Below are 11,497 nucleotides of genomic sequence, written 5' to 3'. Positions count from 1 at the left end.
GATTGCAAGGGAAACAGATGAAGAAGAACAAAAACGGAGGCAAAATAGCTAATCTGGAACTAAATGACTAAAATGAAATAATCAAAACAAAGAAAATTGCTCAATCTAGTTATCCTCCAAATTAATTATTGTCGATACAAAATCAATCCCCGACAACGGCGCCATAAACTTGATGCAAGAAAACTTGTCTCTCAACAAATTTCACTTCGGCAAGTATATCGAATTATCGTCAAGTAAAAACTCACAATAGAGTGAGGTCGAATCCCACAGGGATTGATTGGTCAAGCAACTTTAATTGGAGGAATGTTCTAGTTGAGGTAAGTAGAAGTTGAGTTGGTAATTGCAGAAATTTAAATGGCGGCAAAGCAAATGACAGAAAATGTAAATGCTGGAAATAAATAGTGGAAATGAAATTGCAGAAAGTAAATTGCAGAATCTTAAATAGGAATTTGGGGAGATGAACATAAAAGTAAATGGTAGAAGGTAAAGAGAATAGGTAAGATTAGAAATGAGGGATTCATTGGGCTTAGGAGATGTTGCATTCTCCGGATCAAGTTCATTCTCATCTCTTCCTCAATCAATGCATTCATTGATCTCCTTGGCAATCTTTAGTGATTGGATCCCAATTCCTTGGCAACTAATCTCTCTAAGCTTGAACAATTGCCCAATTCTTTGATTTAATCGCTCATGAGAAGAGATGAAGTATGGTCACTGATTATACCACATGTATTTCCAAATCAAAGTGTTGGTAGGATTACGTGTCACTATATCCATCCAAACCCCAATTTGGTCCAAGATGAGAAAGCAATTCTAGCATGATCTCCTTATCCCATTTCCAAAGCTTAGAGGAGATCCATTTATGGAGAGTTTCTTTTCTAAGACAACTAACCAATTGATTTAAGATCGAAAGCTTTCTAGTAAATCAAGAGAAAAGAAAGAGGAAGAAGAATGAAAACTATAATTGATCCATCAAATTACAACAGAGCTCTCTAACCCAATAAAGGGGTTTAGTTGTTCATAGCTTTGAAAATGGAAGATAATAGAGAAGAGTGCATTCTGAAAGTAAACTAGAATTTGCAGGAAAAGTAAATATACAGAATGTAGTTCCCAATAATGACAAGCCTCCTTCTAGTTTAAAACTACTTCCTATATATACTACTCTTATGGTCTTCTAGTTATCTCTTCATGTCTTGGATATGGGCCTTTGATCTTTAGTTGAAGAAGTTACAGTCTTCAGTGGGCTCAGCTTTGCTTGCAGAAAGAATGTGAGTCAGGCATGGTAGGACGTTAGTTAGGAAGTTAGTGGCGTTAATGTTAGGTGTAAACTTGGGTTCGAAAGCGTTAGTGACGATAACTTTGTCACTAACGTTCCAAACCAATTGATCCACGTTAACTTCAACGTTAGTGGTACTAACGTGACCTCTAATGTAGCCTCTTGGCACTTCACAAACGTTATTGGCACTCACTTTTACCAATAATGCTGCTCCTTGTCCCTCTTTTCCATGTTAATGATCCACGTTTGTGTAACTAACGTGGTCCTTAACGTGGGCATGCCAAAGTTCGAGAGCGTTAGTGACACTTACCTTTGTCACTAACGCTTCAAAACGCCCCTTCTTCCCATGTTAGTGCTTCACGTTAATGGCATTAACGTCACCACTAACGTGGGTGTGCTTGCCATCTCCAACATTAATGACAAAGGTGAGTGTCATTAACGTTGGCCTATCATCCCTTGCTCTATGTTACCTTTCATGTTAGGGGTCTTATCTTGACCACTAATGTAGGCAATCTTGGCCTGATCCAGCATTAGTGACTGATAAACCACTATTTTATGGTTTACAATGTGTTTAATTGTGTGGTTTTATCATGATCCTTACCCACTTATTCATTAATTTAGTATGCATTTATATTTCCTTCCTGAAATTATTACATGATTGAAAACTGCTTCCTAGAGACTTTTAATTATGCATTTTAATTCTCCTTTATTCCATTCGATGCTGTAATCTGTGTGTTAAGTGTTTCAGGCTTTATAGGGCATGAATGAGTTGGAGATTGGAAAGGAAGCTAGCAAAAATGGAAGGAACACGAGAAATTGAGGAGATAACCAACGAGAAGTGACGCGGCCGCATGGCTCACGCGTTCACGTGAGAGAGGAGAAATCGCAGTGACACGGCCGCATGGCTCACGTGACCGCGCGGATTGGAAAAGCACAAGTGACGCGGAAGTGTGGACGACGCAAACGTGTGGCAGGGAAAAATGCGAATGACGCGTCCGCATGGATGACGCGATCGCATGACGTGCGCGATCTGCAGAATCACAAAAGTCACTGGCAGAGATTCTGGGCCGCATTTCAACCCAGTTTTCGGCCCAGAAACACAGATTAAAGTCAGGGAACTTGCAGAGACTAAGGAGGCTCTTGATAATTCACTTTTCATAGTTTAGATGTAGTTTTAGAGAGAGGTTCTCTCCTCTCTCTTGGGATTTAGGATTAGAATTCCTCTTAAAGGATTTAGGATTTATTATTATTTCAACTTATAATTCTTCTGAGCTCCAGGTTTAATATTCCTTTATTTTGACTTCTCTTATTTTTAATTATATATGTTGCCAATTTGGCTTAATGACATTCATGTTATGATTTTCTTAATAAATATTATTTGAGGTATTTTCAGAACTATGATTTGTTTCTCTTATTTATGATATAAATAATTTAGATTTTTCTACCTTTTGGCTCTGGTTGATTAATTGGTGACTCTTGAGTTATCAAACTCATTGTTGACCGAAAATTGGAATTCTTCAGGAATTAATTCGAGATCCAATAACTCTAACTTTTCCCAAGGAAAGACTAGGACTTGAGGATTCGAATTAATTCATTCACTTGACTTATCTTCATAGTTAGAGGTTAACAAAGTGGGAGAAAAATCCAATTCTCATTACAATTGATAAGGATAAATAGGATAGGACTTCCAGTTCTCATACCTTGCCAAGAGTTTATTTTACAGTCATTTATTTAGTTTACTTGTCATTTATCATATCTGCTCCTCATTCTCAAAACCCCCGATTTACAAAACTCATAGCCAATAATAAGAACATACCTCCCTGCAATTCCTTGAGAAGACGACCCGAGGTTTAAATACTTCGGTTATCAATTTATTTAGGGGTTTGTTACTTGTGACAACCAAAACGTTTGCACGAAGGGATTTTTGTTGGTTCAGAAACTATATCTACAACGTGACTTTATAAAATTCTTTACTAGCAAAAATTCTAACGTCAGTGACAAAGGTGAGTGTCACTAACGTTGGTGATCTCTTCTTTACTCCACATTAGAGTTCACTTTAATTGGATTTATGTGACTCTTAACGTGGCTATGTGTGGCCTTTTGGAACGTTAGTGGTGTTTACTTTTACCACTAACGTTGGAGCTTCCCTTTTCTTCCACGTTAGTTCCCACGTTAATGTAACTGATGTGGCAACTAACGTGGGTTATGATGGCTTTCGAAGGTGTTATTGATGATAACTTTTCCACTAATGCTGCAAGCTTGCTCCCATTCCATGTTAGTGGTTACGTTAGTGAGACTAATGTGGTAGCTAACGTGGCTTTTCTTTGCTTCCTTTGTCCTGAAATCAAACAAACGGGGTGCATCAAAGCTCTGTTCCAAGTTATGAGATCATGCATCATCCATTTTATCATTCAATTCCTGCATAATTCTCATGAAATCATGTAAAGTTCACAATATTTGCTTGAATCAAGATGTAAGTGTATTTTTACCCAAAACTTGCTTATTTACTAAGAAAATGCATGAAACTACCCTAAAATAGTAAAGAAAAGGTCAGTGAAATTGGCCAAGATGCTCTAGTATCACGCCTCTGACGCCACTCGTTGTAAAGCCTTCCTGACTACTTTCACAAAGGCGGCCATGAAGTTGTTTGATAACTTGCCACCCAGGTCAATAACCAGCTCCGACGACCTTGCTAGAAAGTTCTTAACTAGATTCTCTATTTAAAAGGGTAAAACTAAGCACGCTCTGAGCCTGTTGGGAATTAAACAAGAAGTTAACGAGACTCTTCGTGACTATTTGGAAAGATTCATTAAGGCCTGCCTGGAAATTCAAAATCTATCCATTGAAGCTGTGATCACGGGCCTAGTCAATGGTCTCAAAGAGGGACTATTCTTCCAGTCAATATCCAAACGATACCCAACTTCTTTGAATAAAGTTCAAGAAAGGGCAGAGAAATACATCAACATGGAGAAAAATTCCCGACTTGGGAAACCCTTTTTGCAAACAAACCTGCCCTACTAATCTCGAGAAAAGAAAAATGAGCCAAAAAAAAAGAGGATCAGACCACGAAAAAACCTATAAAGTACCATAACTACACTCCTTTAAGGGTCTCTCTGGTGGATGTATACAGAGAAATATGCCAAACGGAGAAGCTTCCACCCCCACTTCCGATTAAACACAAGAAGGCTGGAAGTCAGGCAGAATATTGCAAGTATCATAAGCTGTACGAACATTCCACCAATGAATGTTATGACTTGAAGAATGTCATAGAAAAGTTGGCTAGAAAAGATTGACTTCAAGATACCTAGCCGACAAATCAGACGATCCGAGGAAAAGAAGACAGGATGAAGAAGGAGGATGACCAGAATACTCTCCTCACACCACAGAGTGACACATACACATGATCAATAGTGGGTTTGTAGGAGGAGGAATATCAAAATCCTCATGAAAAAGACATCTCAAGAAAGTATATCAAGTCGGGAAAGATGATGCGTGAGCATCTTATATCCTTTTTCTAGTCATTTTTATATTGTTTTTAGTTAGATTTTAATTACTTTTTCTTGATTTTAGTGCAAAAATCACATTTGCTTTTACTTGATTTTTATATTTTTTTAGTTAGATTTTAATTACTTTTAATTTTACTTTTTACAGTTTGGAAAAGCTTGGAGTAAGAAAGAAAAATGCTGGCAGCACCCTCGCTGGGAGTTAAACGCCAACCTAGTGTTCAACGCCAGCAGGGGGCCACAAGACCAGAAGCGCACTTCCCTCCTTGGGCTTTCAATGAGCCAAACTGGCGATGAACGCCAGAAAGTTGCCTGAATCACATTCTACTGGGCCTCCAAGTGGATTTAGCACCTCTTAGTCTTATTTTATATTCTTTTTGTAATATTTATTTAAAAATAATATCTTTTTAGATTTAACATTTATTATTAGGTTAGTATTTAAAGGAGAAGATCATTTAGGTTTAGGATCTTCTTCCTTTCACAAATTTTTAGAATCTTGTTTTCTTTGTAAGTTATGAGCAAGTAAACCTCCTAGTTAAGGTTAGGAGCTTTGTTTATTTCTATGGATTAAGATTATTCTTCTACTATTTTAATATATGTTTGATTCAATTCTAAGGTGTGTTTTCGTTATTAATCTTATGAAACTGGGTAGAATGGGAGTATGACCATTTTTCTACATGAGTTCTTGTGATTCTCGGGAGAGTTATCTCGCTTGAACTACAGCTTGAGAACACACCTCCTAGATGGCTAATCCACAACTTGATGGGGATAAAAAACATCTATTCAGTCTAGAGCTGGAGTAATTAGGGCCTTTGTGGTATAAACTAGCTTTTTGCACTTCACCCTAATCCAAATTGAATGACCACGGGAGTGGCATTTGATGAGGATATGAGGAGATTAAATCACTAAGGGATTAGGGTCTAATCACTTATAGTTTGCCATAGATTGAATCATTCATTGTTAAAATAGTTAGAAAGAAGTTTTAATCCAGAAAGATAAACATCTCCGAGACCTTAACTGTTTTCTTATATTGTTTTTACACCAAACCTTTAATTGCTTTCTTTATTATTTTGTTTTATGCGTTTTCAACAACAACCATCTTTTATTGTTTACCTGACGAAGTCCAACAGGATAACTATTGCTTGCTCAGTCTGACAATCCTCGTGGGATCAACCCTCACTCACCTGAGGTTTTACCTGGATGACCCGGTGCACTTGCCGGTTAAGTTATGCGACTTCTAATTTCGCGCACCAAGTTTTTGGTGCCGTTGTCGGGGTTTGTTTGTAATTGACAACTACTGGTTGTCTTGTTGCTTAAATTAGGCATTTTTACTAGTTTTTATTTAATTATTTTTCTTTTTAATTTTCGGTTCATATTTAGTTTATTTTTCTTAATTTTCAATTTTTATCTTATTTAACTTTCCCTTTATTTTTAAATTTTGTTCTAGTTATCTTATTTTTATTTAATTTTAGATTTTAAGTTTGCTGTCATTTTAGGTTTTGTCATTTCCTTTTCGAAAATTTTTGAGTTATTTTAATTTATTTTCGAAATCCTCTTTAGGTTATGTGTCCATCTTTGTTTTCAAAATTTTTAGTTAATTGCCTACTTTATTTTATTTTATTTTATTTCTTTTTATATCTCACTGGAAGTTCTCTGTACTTTGACATAGAAACTCTCACTTTTTTCTTTGTTTTTTGTTGTTTTTGAGTAGGAACAGTGACAAGGAACCCCTTCTTGATTTTGATCCTGAGCCTGAGAGGACCTTAAGGCAGCATTTGCAACAAACTAAAGCTTACAAAGCCGGAGAAAATCTCACAAAAACTTTTGAGAAGGAAGCTAAAGAAACCAATATGGTAGCTAATGGAGGAAATCCAAATGCTGAAGAGCAAGCAAGGAAGGTTCTTGGCTCATACACTACACTCACAACTGACTTCTATGGGTGCAGTATATTTGTACCTGCCATTGGGGCCAATAATTTCGAGCTCAAGCCTCAATTAGTCACTCTAGTGTAACATATCTACCAGTTTGATGGACTCGCGTAGGAGGACCCCAACAAGTTCATATCTGACTTCCTACAGATTTGTGATACGGTCAAAATGAATGGAGTGAACCCCAAGGTTTACAAGCTCATGCTCTTTCCTTTTGCTTTATGGGACAGAGTAAAGCTATGATTGGATTGTCAGCCCAAGGAGAGCTTGGACATATAGGATAAGGTGGTCATTAGATTTCTGGCTATGTTCTTCCCATCCCAGAAGCTAAGCAAGCTTAGAGTGGATGTGTAGACCTTCAGACAGAAAGAGGGAGAGTCCCTCTATGAAGCCTGGGAGAGATACAAGCAGATGATTAGGAGATGCCCTCCCGACATGGTTTTAGAATGGACCCGGCTGGAGATTTTTTATGATGGCCTCTCTGAAATTGCCATGATGTCTCCGGATCACTCTGCAGGTGGTTCACTACACATGAAGAAGACGCCTGAAGAGGTGAATGAGCTTATTGAGATGGTTGACAATAACCAGTACATGTACACTTTTGATAGGAACCCTGTGAACATTGGGGCTACTTAGAAGAGAAAAGTCATAGAAGTGGACACACTGGATGCCATTTTGCATAGAATAAGATCAGGTCCCAATAGATAAGCATGATCTCTCTAACTTAGCCACAATAGTCTCTGACTTTTTGAAGATCACTCATAGCTTTATGCAAGAGACTCGGTCTTCAATTCGGAATTTGAAAATACAAGTGGGTCAGTTGAGCAGCAGGATACCTGAGAGATCGTCCAACACTCTTCTATGCAACACAGAGGTAAATCTAAGGGAAGAGTGCAAGGCCCTCACTATGGACAAGAAGGCCAAACCCAAGGAGGAGGATGCTGCTGAGGATTTGAAAGAGAAAAAGTCTCAAGAGGAGACTAGTAGTACACTTGTATATGCCCCAGTGGTGATAGAAGAGCTGAAGTACAACACCTTCTGAACGTGCAAGAAGAGACCACGGATGAGCAACTTGCTCAATTCTTGGTAGTTTTCAAGAAGTTACAAATCAATATTCTTTTTGCTGAGGTGTTGGAGAAGAAACCTCCCTATATGGTCTGTTTGAAAAGTGTATTTTATGAGAAGAAGGCCATAGGGGAGATGAAAATGTGGTGCTAACCAAGGAGTGCAGTGCACTAGTACAAAAGAAGCTACTATAGAAATTTCCTCGGAAGCTTCTTAATTCCCTACACTATAGGGACCATCACATTTGAGAAGACATTATGTGACCTTGGATCAAGCATAAATCTGATGCCTCTCTCTGTAATGAAGAAGCTGGGAATCCAAGAGGCTGCAGGATCTCACTGGAGATGGCAAACAAGTCCCTAAAGTAGGTATATGGATTGGTGGAAAACGTTCTAGTAAAGGTTAAAGACCTTTACCTCCCTGCAGACTTCATGATACTTGATACTGGAGAAGGAAATGATGACTTCATCATCCTAGGAAGGCCATTCCTAGCATCTACGAGAGCCTTGATTGATGTAAAAAGAGGAGAGTTGGTGATGAATCCACATTTCATGGTATTTATTTGCTTTAATTAGGTGAATTTCATTGACTTTTCTTGCATTTATTCATTAAAATAGCATGCTTTTGTGAATTCTTTCATAATTGTGCTTAATTGTGAAAAACATGCTTTTTATGCTTAAAATTGCCAATTTTAATTCACTTTTCTCCCATTGGATACCTTGATATGTTTGTTTGAGTGATTTAAGGTTTTGAAGGCAAGAATAGCTTGAAGAAGTATTAGGAACACATGCAAAGTAGAAGAATTAAAGAAATGAAGGATTTGCAAAGCTGTCAATTCTGGCCTCTTTGCAGTAAATTGATCATAACTTGAGCTATAGAGGTTCAAATAAGGCGATTCTAGTGGAATTAGAAGGCTAACATCCGGGGCTTCAAAATGATATGTATATGTCTAAAGTGGACATGGAGTTTGGGTGTGCGTACGCAAACACTTGTGCGTACACACGAGAAGAAAATCAGCAAGTGTGCGTGCGCACACACCTGTACATACGCACAAGTCCTGGCACGTGACTTCATTAATTGTAACTTGCTGGTAGCGAATTCTGGGCCTCTAAAGCCCAATCCAACTCACTTCTGAAGCTATTTCAAGCCAAATTGAAGAAGGATGAAGGGGGAACAATTAGGTTTAGGTTTTTACATGTTTTAGCTTAGTTTTTCTAGAGAGAGAAGCTCCCTCTTTTCTCTAGAAATAAGGTTTCTAGCTTAATTTCTCTTTAATTTTAGTCTTTAATTCTTGTTTCAGTATAGTTTTTTTTATGTTTTCATGCTTTCTTGTCTTGATCATCTTCATTTCTTGTGTTATTTTCTCAACTTTGCCACTTTTAGTTTATGAACACTGGTTAATTTTAGTTCCATTAATTCAATTTTGATTTTTTATCTTTCTTTAATGCTTATTAAGTTTTTATTATTATTCTCATGCAATTGGTAGTATAGATTTTATTTTTATTGTAATTTATAATATTTTTCCTTTTATGTATGTTAGGTGTTTGATAAAATGTCTCTTATAGTTTTTGTATAGTTTTTCACACTATTGGTCAGGAATTGGGTAATTAGTGAGTTGACTTGGACTTATGGATTAAGATCAATGATGCCCTTTTGACTTATCCTTGATATTAGGATAGACTAATTGGGATTAATTATACGCAACTACCATGTTTGTGGTCTATGACTAGGATAGGAATCCTCGATTACCCAATCCTTGCCAAGAGTTCCTTTTTGCCACTTGAATTCTATTTTTGTTGCTTTAATTGATTCTCATTTAATTCCTTGCATGCTTGTTGAATTTCTTGCCTTTTATTTTTCTTTTCACTTGCAATCACAACCCCCAATTTCTCATAGTCAATAATTGAGCACTTCATTGCAATTCCTAGGGAGAATGACTCAGGAGTTTAAATACTCTTGGTTATTTTGTGTTGATTGTGACAATCTTTTATTTTAAACTTTGATGTTGGTTGATAGTAGATTTGGAACTATACTTCCAATACCAATTCTATTTGCAATGGTGTTACATTGTTGGCTATTGTTAATATTTGAATATGTAAATAGTTTGTTTTTGATTGGTTGCTTGTGTTTGCTAGTTTTAGGAGTTTATTTTACTTGTTCTTATTATCTTTTGTTTTTATTACCTTTTTCTCCAATGAATTCTCACCCATTGCATTATGAGTTTTGTTGCTGTTGTGTTATAGGAATTGAGAATTCCGCATGTTTGTCACCTAAATGGAATGAAGAGAATCCACAAGAAGATTAGGTACACAAGCTTTGAAATCTCAAAAGCCATGAAAAATGCAAGCATGGGTGGAGATTCAAAGAAGAATGGAAGCACAAGCCTCCTTGATGAGAGCTTCTCAAAAGGTCAAACTTAAGGACTTTAAATAGAGGTGCTTGGTGGGAGACACCCCACTATGGTAAAATTTTCCAACTTTCCTCCTTTACATCATTCTTGTAAATATGTCTCTTAGTTGTGGGTTTGCCTTAATAAATTTTTGTTTGAAAATGCATACTTGAATAATTGGTAATCTTGTTTTAAATTACCTTTTTGACTTGAATTGCATGCTTTAAAAAAGTTTGAAATTGTTTTTGGATAGTTGAAATAGTTTTGCTAGAGTCTTGTTTGTACATATTAAAAATTCTTTGAATAGATAGTTTTGTTTTAAAAAAAAATTGTTAACTTTAAAGTTTAATTTGAATAATTGAATAGTTGCATATTTTGGTTATTTTTGTTTATATCCATGTTGGGTGAAATCATAAAAAAAATCACTCCGTGCGTACGCACACTCTCATGCATGCCCTCTGCTCAGAGCGTTCGCCTTTTCTTCCCATTTTCACCAGCGTCGCAGCCCATCACCGTCCCTTTCCCTCCACCCACAAGCTCCACACCAAACGTTATTCCATTTTCATTTTCCCTATTTTCTTTGAAAGGCATAACAGGGCTTCTACTGTTTCTCAAAATGCCATAGACATGGTCGAATCTTCTGGATCAGAGAATGCTGTGCCTTTGGTTCTGGCCTCTACCACAAAGACTCTAATATCCCCGTAGCACGGTTGAATTGGTGTCTCAAGAAGTCCCCAACAAAGTCATGGATTAGCCGTCTAAGAGATATAAAATCAAACTAGTGGTTCATCATTGTCCGATGAAAGAGTCACTCTGAACCCTTGTAGAATGACATAACCTTGTTCTGGTTCAACGCATTTATAATGATGAAGAACGGATATACATCTTAGAATAGAGAATCAAACACGTATTGAGATAGAACAGTAGTACTTTATTAATACATAAAACTTAGCAGAGCTCCTCCTCTCAACCTAGCAGGTTTAGAAATTCATACTGACAGAATATACAATGATAAAAGTGTAAAATGGTGGAAGATCACTAAAAAGTGTAAAAGTTCTAATAACATTCTTTTAGTGCTAAAATCCACTTCTGGGACCCACTTGGTGAGTGTTTGTCCTGAGCTTGATTGACATCCATGTGCTAGGAGGCCTTTAGGGTGTTAAATGTTGGCAAGGGGTCCTTTTTGTGCGTTGGACACTGGTATCTTCTCCCTTGGGCGTTGGACGCCAGAATAGGGCTGGAAGCTGGCGTTAAATGCTAGTTTTGGGCCTTTAATTCTGAAACAAAGTATAAACTATTATACATTTCTGAAAAGCCCTGGATGTTAGCTTTCCATAGC

At 37.1% G+C, this 11,497-nt stretch overlaps 1 non-coding gene across 1 annotated transcript; it reads right to left on the bottom strand.

The window, feature by feature from the left end:
• Nucleotides 1–7,037: 7,037 nt before the first annotated feature.
• LOC112714013 (small nucleolar RNA R71) lies at nucleotides 7,038–7,146 on the bottom strand. Its single transcript, XR_003158970.1, has one exon. It is a non-coding gene; the product is annotated as a small nucleolar RNA R71 (small nucleolar RNA).
• Nucleotides 7,147–11,497: the final 4,351 nt, after the last annotated feature.

The sequence above is a fragment of the Arachis hypogaea genome, chromosome 9 (genome assembly GCF_003086295.3).
Source record: "Arachis hypogaea cultivar Tifrunner chromosome 9, arahy.Tifrunner.gnm2.J5K5, whole genome shotgun sequence".
NCBI lineage: Eukaryota > Viridiplantae > Streptophyta > Magnoliopsida > Fabales > Fabaceae > Arachis > Arachis hypogaea.
This window is presented reverse-complemented; position numbering and strand designations above follow the sequence as displayed.